The 19,175-nt window shown below is 32.8% G+C and overlaps 1 protein-coding gene and 1 long non-coding RNA gene across 7 annotated transcripts in view; one reads left to right on the forward strand and one right to left on the reverse strand.

Annotated features, from left to right (window-relative positions):
• The window catches only part of LOC143223273 (uncharacterized), a 306,721-nt gene that overhangs the window by 267,544 nt on the left and 20,002 nt on the right, over positions 1 to 19,175 (reverse strand). The window lies entirely within an intron of this gene.
• Positions 15,851 to 19,175, forward strand: part of LOC143223272 (solute carrier family 12 member 8) — a 55,284-nt gene continuing 51,959 nt past the window's right edge. For 4 of the 6 annotated variants that reach the window (XR_013012791.1, XR_013012792.1, XM_076451019.1 and 1 more), the window contains exon 1: positions 15,851 to 15,996. The gene's annotated coding sequence lies outside the window, so the exon portion shown is untranslated. Of the gene's footprint in view, positions 15,997 to 17,901; positions 17,953 to 19,175 lie in introns of all 6 variants that reach the window. The other 2 variants (XM_076451021.1, XM_076451023.1) reach the window with 2 other exon arrangements.

Genomic DNA, 19,175 nt, shown 5'->3' on the forward strand with positions numbered 1-19,175 from the left:
TCTTTGAAAAGAGCATTATTTAAATATTCCAACAACCAAGGATATACCTAACAACCTCTTACTAGCTGTTAGATATTTCTACATATCTTTAAAATTACTGATTTCTTTAAATTGGGCCCAGCGTGGCAAAAGCGTTTGACTCGTAATCTGAGGGTCACGGGTTCGAATCCCCATTGCACCAAACATGCCTTTTCAGTCGTGGGAGCAATATAATGTGACGATCAATCCTACCATTCGTTGGTAAAAGAATAGCCCAAGTGTTGGCGGTGGGTGGTGATGACTGGCTGCCTTCCCTTTATTCTTACACTTCAAAATTATGGACGACTAGCGCAGATAACTCTTGAGTAGCTTTGTGCGAAATTCCAACAAAACAAACAATTTTTTCAAATTGGTCGTAACAAGAAAAAAAACAACTAAAATTACCCAACTCGTAAATCCAGCCAGCTGTGTGAATGTTACGTAAATAAGCTGTTTTAGGTTTTGAATTTTGAGCAAAGCTACATGAGGGCTATTTGCACTAGCCCTCCCTAATTTATCAGTGTAAGTCTAGAAGGAAGGCAGCTAGTCATCACCACCCACCGCCAACTCGGGCTACTCTTTTACCAACGAATAGTGGGATTGACCGTCACATTATAATGCCCCCACTGCTGAAAAGGCGAACATGTTTGGTGTGACGAGGATTCAAACCTTTGACCTTTGTATTACAAGTCGAGTGCCTTAACCACCTGGCCATGGCGGACCCCATTTTAGGGCTAAGATATAGTCAAGACCATAAAATTCGGCTCTAAAAGTAGAGAGGATTGCAATTGTGACCCAAAATGCATATATTTTTATAAAAGCATATCAAACAAACAAGTTATCTGCCCCACCAGAAAAAAATTTCAACACAACCAAATTCCTAACAAGCCCCATGGAACAACTGAAATTTTTCCAATATACCACAAACGAATATCAGAACATCTCTTAATATAGAGAACACTTACAATGCACCATTCAATCTACTACCCTAAAAACATCTCTTTCTACGTGAAAAATTAATTGCTTTTCTCTCTAATATTTCCACTTTCAAAATATATAAACATACGAATAATATCACAGTCAAATTTTGCAGTTTCTTTAACCTGAAACCCCTAATCAGTAAATACTACCTCCCAATAGCACAGCAGTACGTTTACAGACTCGCGGTGCTAGAACCGGGTTTTGATACCTGTGGTGGTAAGAGTTTTGTGCTTATAAAAAGAAACAGTAAATCCTTTATTATCCCTCTGTACTCTAATGTTCTTGACCTCCTTTGTATTCACGTCAATATATTTATGGCAGCATTTTAACCAACATCTGGGACTTGTTATTCTCATTAACACTATTAATGCAACAATAATCGATTTTAAAGGAAGAATTTTAATCACTGCTGAAAAGTTACTTTTACCCGCTTACTTTGTTTATCATAAAATTAAGTACTTTAGTACACAAAAACAATATTCCTATAACTTTTGCTGAACTTCCAAATATCATAACTTGTATCACATGATTCCTGACGTCTGCTTTCTAAACATCACAACTGCTGCAATGTATATCCCATGCATCAATATTTATAACAACTTATCTAATTAATGAAATTCTGACACATGTGAAAACCAATTTCTTAGAAGATTTAAATAACGAACATATAGCCCTTTGACTATGGGGCTTCTAATCATGTATTAGAGACTCCCCAGTAGCATAGCGGAATATTTGCAGACTGACTGCTAGAAACCAGGTTTTGACATCCACAGTGAGTATAACACAGATAACCCATTGTATAGCTTTGTGCTTTATTCTAAACAAACAAACATGTAATAGAGAATTCCCATGTCATATTATTAATTGTTATGCCCCTCGCTGGTACAGCGGTAAGTCTACAGATTTACAACGCTAAAATCATGGTTCGATTCTTCTGGGAGGACTCAGCAGGAAGCCAGATGTGGCTTTGGCATAAGAAAAACACACACACATTAATTGTTACAACCTAATCTCTTTAAACCCCACAATTCAGTCACAGAAGAGTAGTCCAATAACTGATGGTGATCTTCTATACTTTGGAAACAAATTTATGATGTACAAGTAATTAGTTAATACAAGTGTACAAAGCTGTTATAAAGAGCTCAGTTTACACTCCACTCCACCAACAGGTATTATGAAATTGGTGTACAGTTTTTGTTCTGAAGTAGAAGTAACAGCCTGCAGTACTATTGTCTACAGCACTTACAGTGGTTTGTTACCTCAAAATGCTATAGTTAGAGACAGTTGAACTGTACTTAAATCTAATTTTTATATTTTAGTTGCCAATGTGTAATTTATGTTTTAAAAATCATATTTAAGTGATTTAATGGTTTTTATAAGCTTAACTTGTTACATGGATTGTGAAAGCTTTATAAACAAGATGGTATCTATAACAGCCATCCTGTTTTGGCAACACATCTATGTGGGGAATTTGTCAAAATAACTTCTTCATAAAAGACTATTGGTATCAGTTAACATATCAGAATAAATAGAGACAAATAATTTCAAAGGAGAATTAAAAATAAACTATAAATGAAAAGATAAAGATGTTAAATTATGAATATGTGAAAAAGATGACTATACTAGTAAATTTCTATAAAGATGTAAAAGGTATGTACACATTTTTGTTAATTTTAAAAACATTTCCATGTACTCTCTATTGATGATGATAAACAGAGTTAGTAATACAGTACATAAAAGAGAAAATAAAGTACAAACATTTACCTTAAAAAACAGCAATTGATGTTCATTTATGAGGTTCGAGAGGTTATGCAAATGAAATGTAAAAACTGTAAGGTAAAAAGTATCACTTTTATACTTTATGTAAAAATTACTTTGTATGTGAACTACTCAGAGTCAAAGTGTAAATAACTACATTAAATAATGAATTTTTATTAGAAAAATCCAAAAAATATTTACAAAATAAAACTTTTGCTGAAACTACTTACTTTAATGAAAGTTTGTTATCAAATTTTAAGGAAATAATTTCATTAACTAGTTTCATTTTTGAAAGGCATTTCATGAGAGTTGAATACTTTTCTTCCTATGAGCATATATCATTCTTCAAGGTTTAATGTCTTCCATAATGTAACTGTTAATTACATATCAATATACATAATATATGCCTATGTTACATACGTATACAATATTAATAACTATTCTACAGCAACCACATAAAATGTATTTAGTCCAAAAGAAATGTTTACATTACTTGTAATATCTTTTAATATGAACTTAAATAGTAGAGTTTTGTAAAGGTTTACTAACCTGCCTAAGATCAGCAAAGCACATCTTGAGTGCACCTTCTTCAAACCCTCTGGCAGGTTCTGAATTAACAAACACCACTGAAGACAAAAAAGAACTCAGTTTAGTTTATATCCATTAGTGAATAATTATTATCTGTATTTGTTTTGAAGGCCTTAACATAAAATATTTGGATTGAAAACACAATTCGGTTTTATTGAAGCATAAAATGCTGTTTCGTTTTTGTCTTTGATCTGCTTAAACATAATCCAGAATCCAACATCCAAATGCAGTGGAGATTGTGTGAAAAGTTTATCAAAATGTGTGGAATAAGATTGACCTCATCAACTTTTGTAGAAACTTACTACAATGAAAGAAGTATTTTCAGGCAATAATGCATTATTATGGCCATCAAAATTGAACATGATTTACCATGAAATAGTTCCAAGGGCAGCAGGAAACCTGAAAATTGTTCTTAAAAGATAAATTAACCCTTAAACAAATAATACTGTGTAAGACTATTAAGTATTCTGATTATTTACAAAACACAACTGAAAAATAAATAAGAACAAAACTGCAATAAGAATTTCATTAATTAATCAACAACAAAAATAAATCTCTTCACAGAAAACTAAATTCATTAAAAAAAAATACAATTCCTAATTGACCTGAAACTTCAAGAGTATAATTATTCTTGGGTATCTTTGAAATTAGATTTTGATAAAAATGGATTTTATGTTTCAGATGTGGTTTAAATAAATAGTTTCAATTTTAAGGTAATAACATTAAAGTGTGATGGTCCATAAGGTACAAATTTTCCAAACTCTTAAAATTTCTTGATTTGCATATATTGTGTTAACCTTATTTCCTCAGATGTTAAAAGCTTTAAAAAATAACAAAAGCACTTTCAATTTTGTCCATAAATCATCCATAAAAAGATCATAGCATAATGTGTATGCTAAATGACCAATTTCCATCTTCAGTCATTGTCTAATTCAGCAGAAATACCTTTGTTGCAATGTATGGAAAATAGTCAAGTAAGGAAACTGTTATTGTATTAAAGTCTATCTTTATACTGTGCTGTTTGTGTCCCAGGAACCACAGTTCTTACATTATACATACATTGCACCTCACTACTATAACAACTGAATAAAACAAGCTAAACCAGGTTAATATATGTGATTCATCCTCACTGTCAAGCTGAATTCAGAGAAAGTACACTTTACTAAAAGAGATGGGACTAAATATTTGTCCACAGAAGACCATCCTTTCCTTTTTACTACTGGCTTACATTATACACCATATCTTATTGGTATGATAAAGCTGACTTAAAACTGTAAAATGTTCAAAGTTGTATAACCTACTTCAATCTTTTTTCACATCATCTACCTTTGTACTAAACTCACTGACTCTTTAATCTTTTGGGATCTTCTCGAAATTTTTCCCTCTGTCCAGGATGTTTTTTTGGCCTTCAAATTAACAAGTTAGGACTGAGAGATGCCTTGGGTCTCTTTTACAACAAAATGATATATCCATATCGAGGCTTACAATATAAAATTTGATATAAGGTGCCTTGTTAATTTGGAGGCCAAGAAAACATACTGGAAAAGGGAAAAATTTCTAGATGATCCCAATTTTCATGAAAATATAGGTGATTTTCAACAAAATAAGACATTAAGCAGGGCAACAGTGAAAGTTATGTTTCCTGTACTGAAAATGTATTTCATATAACTGGTCTCATTTAGTGCTGCCCTTTATGTTAAAAAAAGAAAGAAAAACATGCCACAAGCCTTTTTCCTCCCTTCCTTTGGAAATGACTCATTTTAATATCTCTCATGCAAATTATCATGGATAATCCTCCACAAAGGAAAGTGCTATACACTCATTATACATGCGACTTCTTCTATTCAGTTCTATCAAATTACTGTTTTGAGTTTTGGTAGAGAATTGAAGCACTCATTTTGAATGGAGAGGAAGTACATTTTATGTACAGAAAAACTAACTTCTAATATGGTACATCAGCTGTTCTTATATAATCAGATAGAATCACACACTGAATTGGTGCAAGGGAAGAAAAGAAGCACCCTTTGAAAGAGTACAAAGGACACACCTTGAGTCTAAAGAATTAGATATGAAGACATGATGTGGGAGACACCACTACTTCTAAACCAGCCATACTCTTCATCAATCTGGGAAATGTGTTGTGAATTCTGGTAGACAAAAACTGAGAAGTAAATCCAATTAATATTGGGGAAAAATGGAAGTGTCCCCAGACAAGTCAACTACATCCAAAATCTTTGCTGCTGGAAACTGACACAGATAGAGAGGGTGGGTGTAGAATGAGGATCATACCATCTTCACCTAAAATTAATGAGACCAGAAGGGATATCAAACCCCTGACTCCTGAAGAGAGTGTATGTTAAGAATAGAAAATGGTATATCAACTAAGAAAACCTGATGTCCTGGATTGAAAAAATGTGTATGACAGAGAAATTGACCAGAACCAACATAAGACAAATAACATCCTCAGAATAAGCTACACAAAAGACAGTTGAAGGGAAAGAACCAGAACAATCCCAAGTTCCTCCACCATGATGTATCAAGACAATTGTAGGACGTAGGCACCTACTGTTTGTAGGCCCTACCAACCATATAAGTTAAACCAAAAATAACTTTTAAGAAAATTTTCATGGACCTATAGTTTTCATAGGCCCTAGGCACTGTGCCTAATAAATAATTCAACCCTGCCTCCACAATACAGATAAAGTATAATTGAAGGAGGAAATCAAACATCCATACTACAATGTGCAAAAACTTATGACTTTTGCTTTTACTCTATATTCAAAATCCAGCCAATGGGAACTGACTTTCATATGGGACCAGGATGATGGAACCCAACCAAACGAGTGAACTGCAATTTGAGGACTCACTCCTTTGGTCTATATATGAGATGTCATCTACACCACCAGAAAACCACATCCCTACTCTGCACTGAATTGTATTTTTGTAGATATTTTATGCCATTAAACAATTCAGAACAATGCCCCACGTTCCACTACCACAGTGACTTGGAATTGAAAATTGATAAGGACACCCAACTCCACTAGAAAAAAAGGGAGTGTGATACGTGGTGGAAAGTTTGGATGGGTGTATTAGTGAAGCAATTTTGTTGCAAAGTTAATCCTCAAGCAACCTTGTTGAATACCCCATCTCAACAGTGTGCACTGAATGGCCATGGAATATATTTAGGTGTGTATGCATGGCAGAAAAGTGTGGATTTTAAGGTTAAAGAATACTTGATCAGGCAACACTTGCCATGGAGTGTGATCCAAACAGAGAATTACAATGAGAATGGAAATAAGGCCTCTGAAAATATAGAAAAAGATGAAATATAACTTATCCAGGCTTGTTGTCACATGGAAGTCTAAAGAATAGTCACAGGTGGAAGACAACATCCTGAAGAGGAAGTAGAAAGCCTATGCAAATAATGAGAGAGAAACATATTACATGTAGTCCATATGCCTAAGAATTTCCTCCAACAGACGATGAAGATGAGATGCCAGAGAAAAGGTAAGATGCCTAATTTGATGAGAAGACACCTGGAGCAATGTATGGGAGGATAAAGAAACATAGGAATAAACCAATCAAATCAAAAGTTGAACCCATATGGTGGAAGGAGAAAAATCACTAACAGAAGATGGTTTCCAAGGGATAAATATGTGGAAATGAAAATCTTGAATGGAAGCTTTGCAATATAACAATGAAGAGCACATACAGGACACAGAAGGCCAGGAAATGGAAGGTGGGGAAACTGGAGTAACCATATCTAGCAGTCAAGATTTTATGGATGAAAGAATAATCTGGATAAATAAAATATGTTAAATGATAAAGAGTATATGAAACATTAATGGCACATACATCAGACTGCCAATATCCATAAGCTAATAGAAGAAAGAACACCCACCAAGGGAAGAAACAATTTCATTGTGAAACAAAAAAAGGAGACTGAGAAATTGATTGAAAGACTATGACAGATAGCCAGTCTTCAGTTTTAATGACAACAACAAACAGCTGGAATAAAAACTATGAGAGAGATGATTTCCAGATTCAATGTTCTGTTGGACAGAAGGTCTTGAACTACCTCTGACAGAAGCTGGCTGTTAATGGGATCCTGAGGAAGAAGAAAAGAAATGGATACGCGTATGTATGTAATGTTAAAGTACTTCATTTGTTTTGTAATGACTGGGCATGGCCAGGTGGTTAAGGCGCCGACTCGTAATCTGAGGGTCGCAGGTTCGAATTCCAGTTACGCCACACATACCCGTCCTCTCAACCATGGGGCGTTATATTGTGACGGTCAATCTCCCTGTTCGTTGGTAAAAGTTCCAAACAGTTCGGGGGGAGATGACTAGCTGCCTTCCCTCTAGTATTACACTGCCAAATTAGGGACGGCTAGCGCAGATAGCTCTCGAGTAACCTTCCGTGAAATTAAAAACAAACAAACAATTGTTTTATGAGAAAAATAAAGGTATTAAAAATATTTATTTTCACTTCTCCAACTGTTAGTTTATATTTCTGAAATCTGCATAAAAAGCTGCTTTAAAATATATATATATATATATATTTGAATACGGTGCATGAAACAAAAAGGACACGGCACTACTGGCTCACAGTAAAATTTTGCTTATAAAATGAAAACAAACAAACAAATACAATTAAAAAATTTAAATTGTATTAAGACAGATGGAGATAAATATATACCTAACCCCGTTAACCATAATAGTGTAGAAAGTTTTAATACTATGCAAAGTATTAAAACAATTAAGTCAAAACTACAAAAACTGAATTATTTAAACATCCCTATTTTGGCTCAAACTAACATAATTACAATGATTTGCCAAAATAGGAATCAGTTTTTTTTTTTAATAATTCAGTTTTTGTAGTTTTGACTTTCTTTGTTCAATACTTTGTGTAGCATTAAAAGTTAAAACTTTCACTACGGCGAGCCCGGTTACATATAAATCGACCCATACTTGTCATTTTAAAATTAAAAAGAAGAAATCGTACATGTATGAAATAGTATAAATACTCGTTCATTTCCCACCTACTTGAGGTATGTGATGGTTTAATTGAAACTATAACTAAAAACATTATTTTGGTAAATCCATAACCTGTTAAAATTACATAGTTGAGTGTGAAAGGTCAAGTAAAATTCTAATAACCAGACTGCGAGTGAAATTTTAATAGCTATTTACTAACTGTTTAAGCTAGGCTTCATTTAAAGGATTAGAAGCACCTCCTTGATTCGTAGGTTCGTCCCGTTTCCGACTTCATCGATTGTTTTGGATATACCTGGGACTGGGACCAAATCATATCCACTTCGGCATAATGTATGCCGAACATTACTTGAACATAGGATTGAAATATTCCTTTCAACAATGTTGCGGTTTGTTTTTGTTTTTTCTAGAATTTTTTTTCTAGAATTTTTATTTGTATTTTAACTTTAAAGTTATTGGTAGTTGTATTAATATGGCAACATTATGTACCGATGTTGGCAGTTGTGTTTCTTGTTTTATATTTAGAATTCCTGAACATACATCAGTACCTCCTGTCCTAAAAGACAAATATGTCAGACTGTTTTATAAGTTTGAAAAAATCGTTTTTAACCTTCATAAATACCAACTCCACCTTTCTTTTGTAAAACAATGCAAAACATTTGATTCTTAATTCTAATGATTCTCCATTTTAATGTTACTAATGCCTTTCTCAAGAAAGACAAAAATAACAATTGATTTAATGAAAATATTTTGAATTTGAAATGAGATTTACAAAACAAGTTGAAAAAGCTTTACTTAATTTCCTGGATCAAAAATGCCGACAACCTAGTGGATTTCATTCATTTGAATTACTTTGTTGGGCGTTTTTACAATGATGAATTTTGTTTTTGTTGTTTTGTTTTTGAATTTTGCGCAAAGCTACTCGAGGGCTATCTGCGCTAGCCGTCCCTAATTTAACAGTGTAAGACTAGAGGGAAGGCAGCTAGTCATCACCTATATGCTTGGGGAGGAAGAGAAAAGGATTGTATCTAGAGACTTGAGATATTCTCTAGTACCATGAGGACTTCCTTGTGATGATTATCTGCCTCATTTTGGACTTTTGTTAAGAAAGCTCAAACCTTGTGAAGTTTATTCACCTTGCATCAAAATATTTAATAATCTTAGAACACATGGTAGCACCATCGCCCTCTCGAGATTACATTCCAATAATTGTGGTCAAAAAACCTTTTAACACCAGCAAAGAGGAACGCATAGTCATATATACGCTCAACTCCAACGGTATTATTTTCATTATTAAACCAGACAAAATAATTTGTACAGTTATTTTGAATAAAGAATACATTTAAAAAATAACACAAGTAATTAGCAAAACTATTAACTTTCTTTGAAGTACTGAAACCGCCTCAAGAGAAAATAAAGTGATTATATTAGTGCTTAATTTCAGGACTGTTTGCTTTGTTTTCAATTTCGCGTAAAGCTACACGCGGGCTATCTGCGCTCGGTGTCCCTAGTTTAACAGTATAAGACTAGAGGAAAAGCAACTAGTCATCTCCACCCACCTGCAGCTCTTGTACCAATGAATAATGGGATTGATCGCATGTAATAACGCCCCCGCGGCTGAAATGGCGAGCACGTTTGGTGTGACGGGGATTTAAATTTGCGATCCTCAAACTGTGAGTCCAGTGCCTAATCATCTAGCCATGTCGGACCAAATTTGAAGAAAATTCAAACCCTCAACGGAAAGTACTTATAACGACATAAAAATCAGTTGTTTATTATGCTGGTGCACTTTACAAGTTACCTAAAATTCACAATTCTGTCACACTAAACAAGCTCACCCTTTCAGTCGTAGGGGCGTTATAATGTTCGGTCAATCCCACTATTCGTTGGTAAAAAAGTAGCCCAAGAGCTGATGGTGGGTGGTCAGCTGCCTTCCCTCTAGTCTTACACAACTAAATTAGGGACGCCTATCACAGATAGCTCTCGTGTAGCTTTGCGCGAAATTCAAAAGAAACCAAACCAATTCACAATTATTATTGCTTTATTATACCTTTTGTTTCCAACATAGGTTGTTTTAATTACAAGTTTTCCAAAGTTTTATGTGTTGCATTTAATTGGTTTTCTAGGTACACAGTGAAAGACATCTTTGGTTTTTCCGATAAAATTAGAAATTTAAGGTTTAATGAAGATGTTTATTTAGTTAGTCTAGATATTGAATTTATCTTCACTTACCTTTCCTTCGATTAGGCTGTTTACTTGTGTGTTAATTTGTTTTCAAAGACGAGGAATATGTTGATGTATTAAGTAGACAGTGTTTCAGACAACTTATGGATGCCACGAAAAACTATTTTTCAGTTCAGTGGTGAATTTTATGAACGGATTGAAGGAATCAGCATTTAGTTTAACATAGCGCCTGAAAGGACTAATGTTTTCATTGGAATAGTCTACTGAGGGATTGCGCTACTGAGTAAAAAGCTGATTATTTACAATCATTATATTCATGAAACGCATGTTTTTAACAAACAAAATGTTTTGATGTCAGTTATCATCAGAAGCTAGCCTACACGAAACTACACACGTATTTAACTGTTTTGTTCCTTTCCATTTCAAACAAAAACAATTATTTTGGGATTTTTACAGTGAGAAATACTAAGACTATAATTTTTTAAAACTAACTCCTTCCTGAACCACTTTGCTGATTTTACCATTGATAAAACAGTTTAACAGCTACATCTACCCAAGCCACTGATCTGTGATGTCCCGAAGTTACATGTAATAGTTTTTTCTACTTTACTCAGGCTTATACTCAAGAAAAGAAATTACATAAAAATAATCAACAGCGTCTATCCAAAAGCTCATCTTCAATTTGTATTTAGACCTTTATAGAGAATTCAGATTTTTTCAGGTTTAAAGATTGCATCCAGTTTGTATGTTATTTTTGAATTCTGTTTTCTAACCAGTGGTGGTGTTTACTTCGGATTGACTGTTAGAAGAACGGGAGATTATATAAAGGAGCATTCTAACCCTAATTTCAAGTGCAATTCAAGCATTGTATAGCATGCATTAGTGGTTTCAATCCCAATTATATTCAAAGTGATTGGTAAAACCGAAAATGAAGCTATACTACAGGTGAAGGAGACTCTCATAATCCTTCAAATGAAGTCTGGATTAAACAATCAGCAAACAGTTACTGACCTTTCAGTTGCATCGTAGCCTGTTTGTCTCGTTTCCAGACTGAAAATATTCTTGATTATGTTACGTATTATTATTTTTTCCACAAATCTATGTATACGTGGATTTTTACTGTACAAGATACTGTACTTTTATTCAACTTTCTTTGTTTCCTAATGCTAATAAGAACAAGGGATATCTCCATGTTGGAAGCTCTAAAGCATCAATCTGAACACATCTTTATTATCTAAATGTATGAATATTTCACGTATGCAAAAGCTGTTCCATACTCCTCCCAAAGATCGATACATATTTAGTGACATCACACTATACCTACAAGAAACTAAAAAATGTCAAAATGTAGCTTTGGTTTATGTTATTCTACTTATGTCGGTCATGGTTTGCCACGTGACTTTATGGTTTCAATATTTAAAGTCCAATAATATACGGTACTCAACACTCTGTAGAATGGTAATATTAACGTTAATTTCTATGACGAAAAACAGGTCTCGTCCCACTTGAAATATCGTTCGACCTCTCCTCCTCAAGCTAAAGCCTTCCATTAACCTAATTTCAGATTGATTTTATATTTGACCCAATTATCATGAACCACGATAGATGTTCATAATAGAGATCACAAGGAATTGCACGAAACTAACAGACCACTGGGGCAAAAAGCACCTTATTCAGAAGAGATTAGTTCAAACAACACTTTAAAACCTTTAATATTGATTGTCAGGGATTTAAACGTATAAAAATGCTCGCCAAAAGCATGCATGTTGGATTTACAAAGAAAAGAAGATTCTCTCATACCGTTTCTTTGTAATTCATTTTCTTTTTATTATTATTCTCTTTCCAGCCAACAACAAAAACAGCTTGGTATATTACACCTAAAATTTTTGTAGAATACTAAATGAGGCGCTGTGAAGGTCGTAAGGGTATTGAAAAGTCGATTCATTTCTTCTACATTCTTCACTAGCAGAGTTTCCGGCGTTGCTTGAATGAAAATATCTTTAAATACCCTGAGTTCTTTTGATTAAATCAACCACATTGATCATGATCTTTTGAAAAAAAGCAAAACGATTCCTTTACCTAACTAAATAATTTGATTGGAATAAATAAAAGTAGAAAGAAAGGAAAAGAGCACAAATGAAGACTCCACGAAGTTTTTAAGTAGTTTTAACATATGTTTGTTCATGAATAGAATGATTAGAAGTCCCCACACAGAAAAGGAAAAATACATAATAGTTATCTTGGTCATACAGTACACAAAAAAATCTAGTCTTTTAAATTTGAGACTCATTGGTCATCGTGTCTGCTAAAAAATTGCTTGATTGGTCACTTACTTTGACCTCAATTTGCGACCTCAAAACAGTCTCTGAAACCAAGGCCACATAATCGATGTTGCTTCTCGTACAAAGTTGTATGTGTATCCTGAGTTTGAAGTTTATAATTTTATAGATGTGGCCGTGCATAAAGAACAGATCCAGAGAGAGAGAGACATTCGCACTTGTGTATATAAAGAGCTAAAACCCATTATAATTTAGTGTAGACAGTGTTATCACTACCCCTTGAAGTTCCCTTTCTTACAAATATTTAATATTCCTTTAAAGGTGAATTTTCAACAAATTTAATAATTGCTTTATAAATTGTACTTTGGTTAGGTATAATTCCTGTGTGATTGCCATATTTTTAAACACTTTAGTTGTTGAGTGAAAAATGAAACAAAATATGCGGTCCTCGAACTTAAGTTCCTCTCGGTCGTTCGGCTGTTTCCGTGACGTTTTACAACTATGACGTAATAGTTGCCAAACACGCTTTGTTGCGTACCTACCATTGTGTTCCTTTCATTGTTGGTGTTGTATGTAAATCTATCGGTGCTTTTTTGGATTACATACTTTGTGAGACTATTTTTGTCTTGATATTACTACTTTATATTTGTTTTATAATAGCATGGTCTACTGCGTTGCTTATGGTTGTAGAAACGGTTCGGCATCGAGCAAAATCTTCTTTTCGTTTCCTTGCAAAGAGAAGGAACCGGCAAGATGGCGACAGTGGATGTGAATGGTCAATAAAAAGAACTGGACACCTTCACACCATTCAAAGCTTTGTCAAAATCACTTTGAACGCTCATGTTTTGTGTCGGATCCCACTGTTTTAGATTCCATGGGTTTTAAGCCAGGCAGGTTGAGACTGAAAAAAACATCGGCAGAGACAGAATCGTCCCCACCATCTTTCCTCGTGTAGAGCTGAGGACTGATCTCAACCTGCAGCGTACAGGTTTCACCCCTCTGAAGTCATCCCTTGCCATCACGAAAAGAACAAACTCAAAGGTATATGTGCAGTATAAAGCAATAAACAATAACTAGTATAATATAATAATTAAAAAGTACAAGTTTTTGAAGAATGTAACTAGACATACACATTTCACATTCATGAGCATGTTTTTCATTTGTGGGACCTGAAGGTCAGTAAAACCTTGATTTCCTAGTCTAGACAGTGGACAAATCTATCCCAAATAGAGTATATTCCAAGTTTAAAAGCTGGTACATCATTCTGTAGACGTTTTGTATCATTTTTAAATATGGAAAAGTTTGAAGAATTCCATTTTTCAAATTTAACATTAAGATAAATTAACTATTCAGACTGCTGCATCTAGTTTGATTTTATAGACAGAATTATGACGTATAATCGAAATTCATTTTGTTACGAGTCATAAATACCCGGTACAATGATTGTGGAAGGGCCAAGTATTAGTTACCATAGTCGGCAAAGTTTAAACAATTAAAGCCCAGTCTGTGATACCAATAATTTATAAACACTAGACAGGTTTCGAGATGCTTAAAATTGCACATGAAATAATACAGACCATATTTGTTGTCATGACTTAGGCTTACCATTCTTCCACTGGAGGTATGACCGACTCGCAACCGGCCTGGGCGCTATCAGTATCACTCATAGTTCTGCTACTCTCGCTCGTGGAACTGTCCTCATCACTAAAACTTTTCAGATCTGTGTCAAAAGTAACTGTTTTAGGTTCGTTCATAGTAGGTTCGAATTGATATGGCGCTACTCGACACTGTTCAGAACACAAAATCAAAACAGACTCCGCCTCTGTTTCTCCGTATGCACTGGCCATGTTTATTTACATTCAATGCGTTGGCGGTTTGTTTGGGAACTATTACGTCACAATACTTTTCCTAGCGGCAAACGTAACAACTAAAACGTTCGGATTGCTGCTCGGAAAGGGCTCTTTCATTTATTAGCACATATTTTTTATAAAAAATGTGAACTTGCAAAATTAATCAGTATTAGTAGTCCTTTTGACTGCAAAGTTTTCTTTTTCCTGTAAAATTCACCTTTAAAAAGCTAAAATACAGGAATTACCAGCCAATAATGGATGAGCATAACATCACTAACATGAAGATGCTCAATGTTTTATTCTATACAATCGGTATCTTCATGGAACCAACCCCTATATTATGTATAAAGTGAAGAAGTAAAACAATTAACACGTATAATATTAATTTGTAATTTACATATTCATAGAATAATTACTTTAAGAGACACAAAGGCCTATTTAAAGCGATTTTTATACTTGTATTTTTATTTGAAAAATGCTGCTTCTCTACTAGTGATTTTTTTTACGCTTCGTGATAGTGGTGCTTTTGCCTTAGTTTAGGAATATATTTGCTCATTGTTATGCCTTATATATACAGAGTTTAGTTACAAAGAAACCATAAATACACTCACAATATTTTCAAACAAATTTCCATATGCAGTTTAACATTGTACATTTTGAACTGATGCGATCAAATAGCCCATAATTATGGTAAATTATCATAAAACGTATTAGCTAGCAACTAGTTATTTATCTTGTTTGTTCCATTGTTTCTTGCATTGCATTTATAAAAAAAAATACCTAAAAACCTGACTGAAGGTATACTTCTTGATTGTGCGAAGTTAATTTCATTTTTTAATTATGTAAGAGACGTAGAATATCTGATAGATCGCTTTTTATGAATTTATCGAGCAAGTTAAACAACAATATACATGTATTTGTTTTGATACATTAGGCTTTGATTCGTGCACAATAGTTTTAATCATAAATTGTATATTTTATCCTTAGTATATGATTACCTTACTGAATTGTTACTGTGTAGCACTGTTTTATTCAATCCACAAATTTCCTTAATTTCATTAGTAGATAATGAATTGATGAATAAAGAAAGTTTTTGTAATACTGTCAATAACGAATAAGTATTGTAGGTAAATTTTACAAAAATAATTTAAACTGGAAACACAATGAAAATTTTGTACTTCCGACAGGGAACCCGTCTTATTCATATACCATGGTGAAAATAGTAAAATTTCACAGATGGCACTAAATAGTAGTAAAGTGTCAAAATGGTGCGATAATTAAGTGTAGTGTATAGTATTATTCACATTTGATGCAAATTTGGATGGCTAAGGATGTGCGGTAACGGTAAGTCTTTTTTTTTTTTTTTCTGTTATTGTTGTGTTTATGTTTTTAGTATTTCGGGTCATATTTATTCTTGTTAGGAGTGGATGTTATACGCATTTGTAGTATTTATTTTTATGAATTTATTGACTTAGAAACAAAATAGAAGTGAACTTAGACTGCTTATATAATGGATTGTACAAATACAATATCAGTATTATGAATACCTTATTCTCTTGAAGAAGAAAGATTGAGTTTTGGGACAAGTTTTAAAACAGTATCATTTACAAAACAGTATTTGGAGCGTGTTTATTTGTAGTATTTATTTTTAATACAAGTGAACTTAGACTGCTTATATAATGGAGCAAATACCTTATTCTCTTATGAGTTTTGGGACAAGTTTTAAAACAGTATCATTAATACAAGGCTGAAGCAAAATATATTGTTTATTTGGAGCATGAAGTGAATAAGGGAAATGGTTGATGTTACTATTTAGTAATTTCATACGTTCTTTTGTGGCCCCTAACTTTATATAGTGTGTCAAAAACTCAAGTACTGGGTAATAAGTTTTTAATTTTTCAGTCAGTAAGCCTGATTCCATAACTTATTTAGTTTTACAATTTAAATGATTAATTGAAAAGGTAGCTACTGTATTATTAGTATTACTAAGACACTTTTTTATCATGGCTTATGTAAGAAGAAAATAAAATTGGCATTTAGTTTTCATAATTTGTCTAAATATAATGTTTATTAATTGTGAGATAAAACAGAACAGTTTTCATTTGTAAGTTGTTTTTTAAATATTTAGCCGTAAACTGAATAACATCTCAAGGTTTAGTCAGCTTAGGATATTTAGGTTAATTCTAAATACATACATTAAAAATTTACTAATAAAATAATCACATTTTGTATATTAATACTAATAGCATAACCAATACTATTAATGTATTAACAAGCCAGTAATAACGTATACCTTAATTAGGGAACATATAAACTAGCTGTTGGCTGTAAAGAAAATAAATTTCTTTGAAAAATGTAACCTGATGTAATATGTTTTATTTTATTCTGATTGTCTTAACTATGTGTCTTGACCAATGGAAAACATAAGCTTCTTATGTTATTTGACTTTGACAAATTTATGATGACACATGTTGCTGTTTAAACTGTAATAACTTAGTAGCAGTGATTTTGTTGTTGTGCAGCCAAAACCTATGATTTATGTACATACCAAATAAGAATATGAAAATAAAATATGTGAACTTTTCTTAAAAATATAACAATTTTAAATGAAATAGAAAGTAACCAAGATTTCTAAATCTTAATATAGTATGTTTAATACTGACACTTGTAACAAATCTCTGACTTTTAACAAAGACACAGATCGGGCTACAGGAATTAACAATCTTAAAATCTTCTGCAAAAGGCAAAAAGTAAACCTGCTTAGCCTCTAGAAAGTTAAACAACAACAAAAAAGACTTAACAAGGAAAGTTACAATACTCTTGTTATGAATGTAATAAGGTGATTGGTACTTGTTTTAATAATACACTAATTTGAGTTTTATCTCAGAACTGCATAGTTATGAAAGCTGACAAGTTTAAGCTATTTCTTGATGTTGGATTGTATCTTGCAAGTTCTTGTTAAAAATATTTACTGACAATATTGTTTGATTCAATTTGAAAAAATTGCTTCATATCTTAAGTAACAGTGGAAATAATTGACAGTGTGAAACAAAGGTAAAATAAGAGTAAAGGAGGCTACTTTATTTATTTAAAAAGTCAAACTGGTCTTGGTTATGAAGGCACACATCACAAGAAAGGTAAACAACATACAATTAATGTGACAATTACACTAATTATTCTTGCAGTTTTGTATGTGTTTTACATAGATAATGAATACTTTCACACATTTTTCCTATCAATCCTTTACAGTATTTTAACAGCCAATATGGGAGAACCCCACTGCTAGTCAGTAGTTTTCAAGTAAGTTGGTAAATTGAAGTCTAGTTAGTTGCATCAATCCTAACTAATTGTAATGGATAATTAGACTCCTTAACTCATTTCAGTCATTTCACTGTTTCATAATAAAGAATGTATGTTTTTAAATCATTTATATTAATTCTTCCTGCATAAAATATCTCTGAACACAATATTTTTTTACTTTTTTCCTTTGAGCTTGATACTTATTGCTTTTGTCAAAGAAATTCATGATAGTGCCTCATATAATTGTGCATTTATGAATGTTTCATTCAACACACCTATAAAACTTAGTGTCTCCTTGCTTCTGTGGAAAAGTAAGAAAACTGTTAACATGTATATACAGTCCTGGTGATCATCCTACTGTTGTGTTGGTGTCAGAAGAGAGTGAAGCAACAACGATTGACTGGCTTTGTGTAGGCTCATGAGTGCCAGTTGAGCTTGACTCAATCCAAAATGTGTTAGAGACAAAAGTATGCATGAAAAGTTGAAATTATTTTAGTATATATTAGGATAAACTGATCTGTAGAATGCATAGATAAAAGCTTCCTTTTATCATCAAATGGGCATTGAAAATTAGGACATTCTTAGTGTTAGACTTGATTATGAAAAGTGTAAATTAACAAACTTTTCTTACAGAAATGTACAAAAAGCATATTTTTATAAATGTATTGGTTTTATTGAAAAAAAACCAACTTAGTCCAGCTTTTGATTGGCCTTCAGCTGAGTATACATGTAGGATGGGCTCAGAATGCTATGTTTTGATATCTGTTCATAAAAACTTAAAACGTGAAAAGTAAAGACAGGGTAATATAAAAAAACAACAACTTAACTATTGATTTGTCAAAAAATTTGATTTTGAAACTTGTACCAGCCTGTTGTTGATCATTGTCTAGTTGCTGTTTCTTTGAACAGTAGAGCTAAATAAAACTAAACAACCTTAGAATAATTAACGAAAGTTTTGATTGCAAACTTTCCTTTGAATATGTTTTTGTTTAAGGTGAACTTTCAATTAATATAAAACACCGAAAGTATTTAATAATATTTGTGTAACACTGTATTGAAATAGTATTTATTTAAACTTTATCTTGCAATAGCAAGGCTGCACAATGTATTTGAAGTATGCTCAGTGCTTTTTATTTTAAAACTTTGCAGGGTGTAATTAGTAGGTAAATTCTACTTGTGTAACCACTGGAATTTGTGCTTCAGCTAATTGTAAATTGTGGTTT

The sequence above is a fragment of the Tachypleus tridentatus genome, chromosome 8, assembly GCF_004210375.1.
Source record: "Tachypleus tridentatus isolate NWPU-2018 chromosome 8, ASM421037v1, whole genome shotgun sequence".
Taxonomy (NCBI): domain Eukaryota; kingdom Metazoa; phylum Arthropoda; class Merostomata; order Xiphosura; family Limulidae; genus Tachypleus; species Tachypleus tridentatus.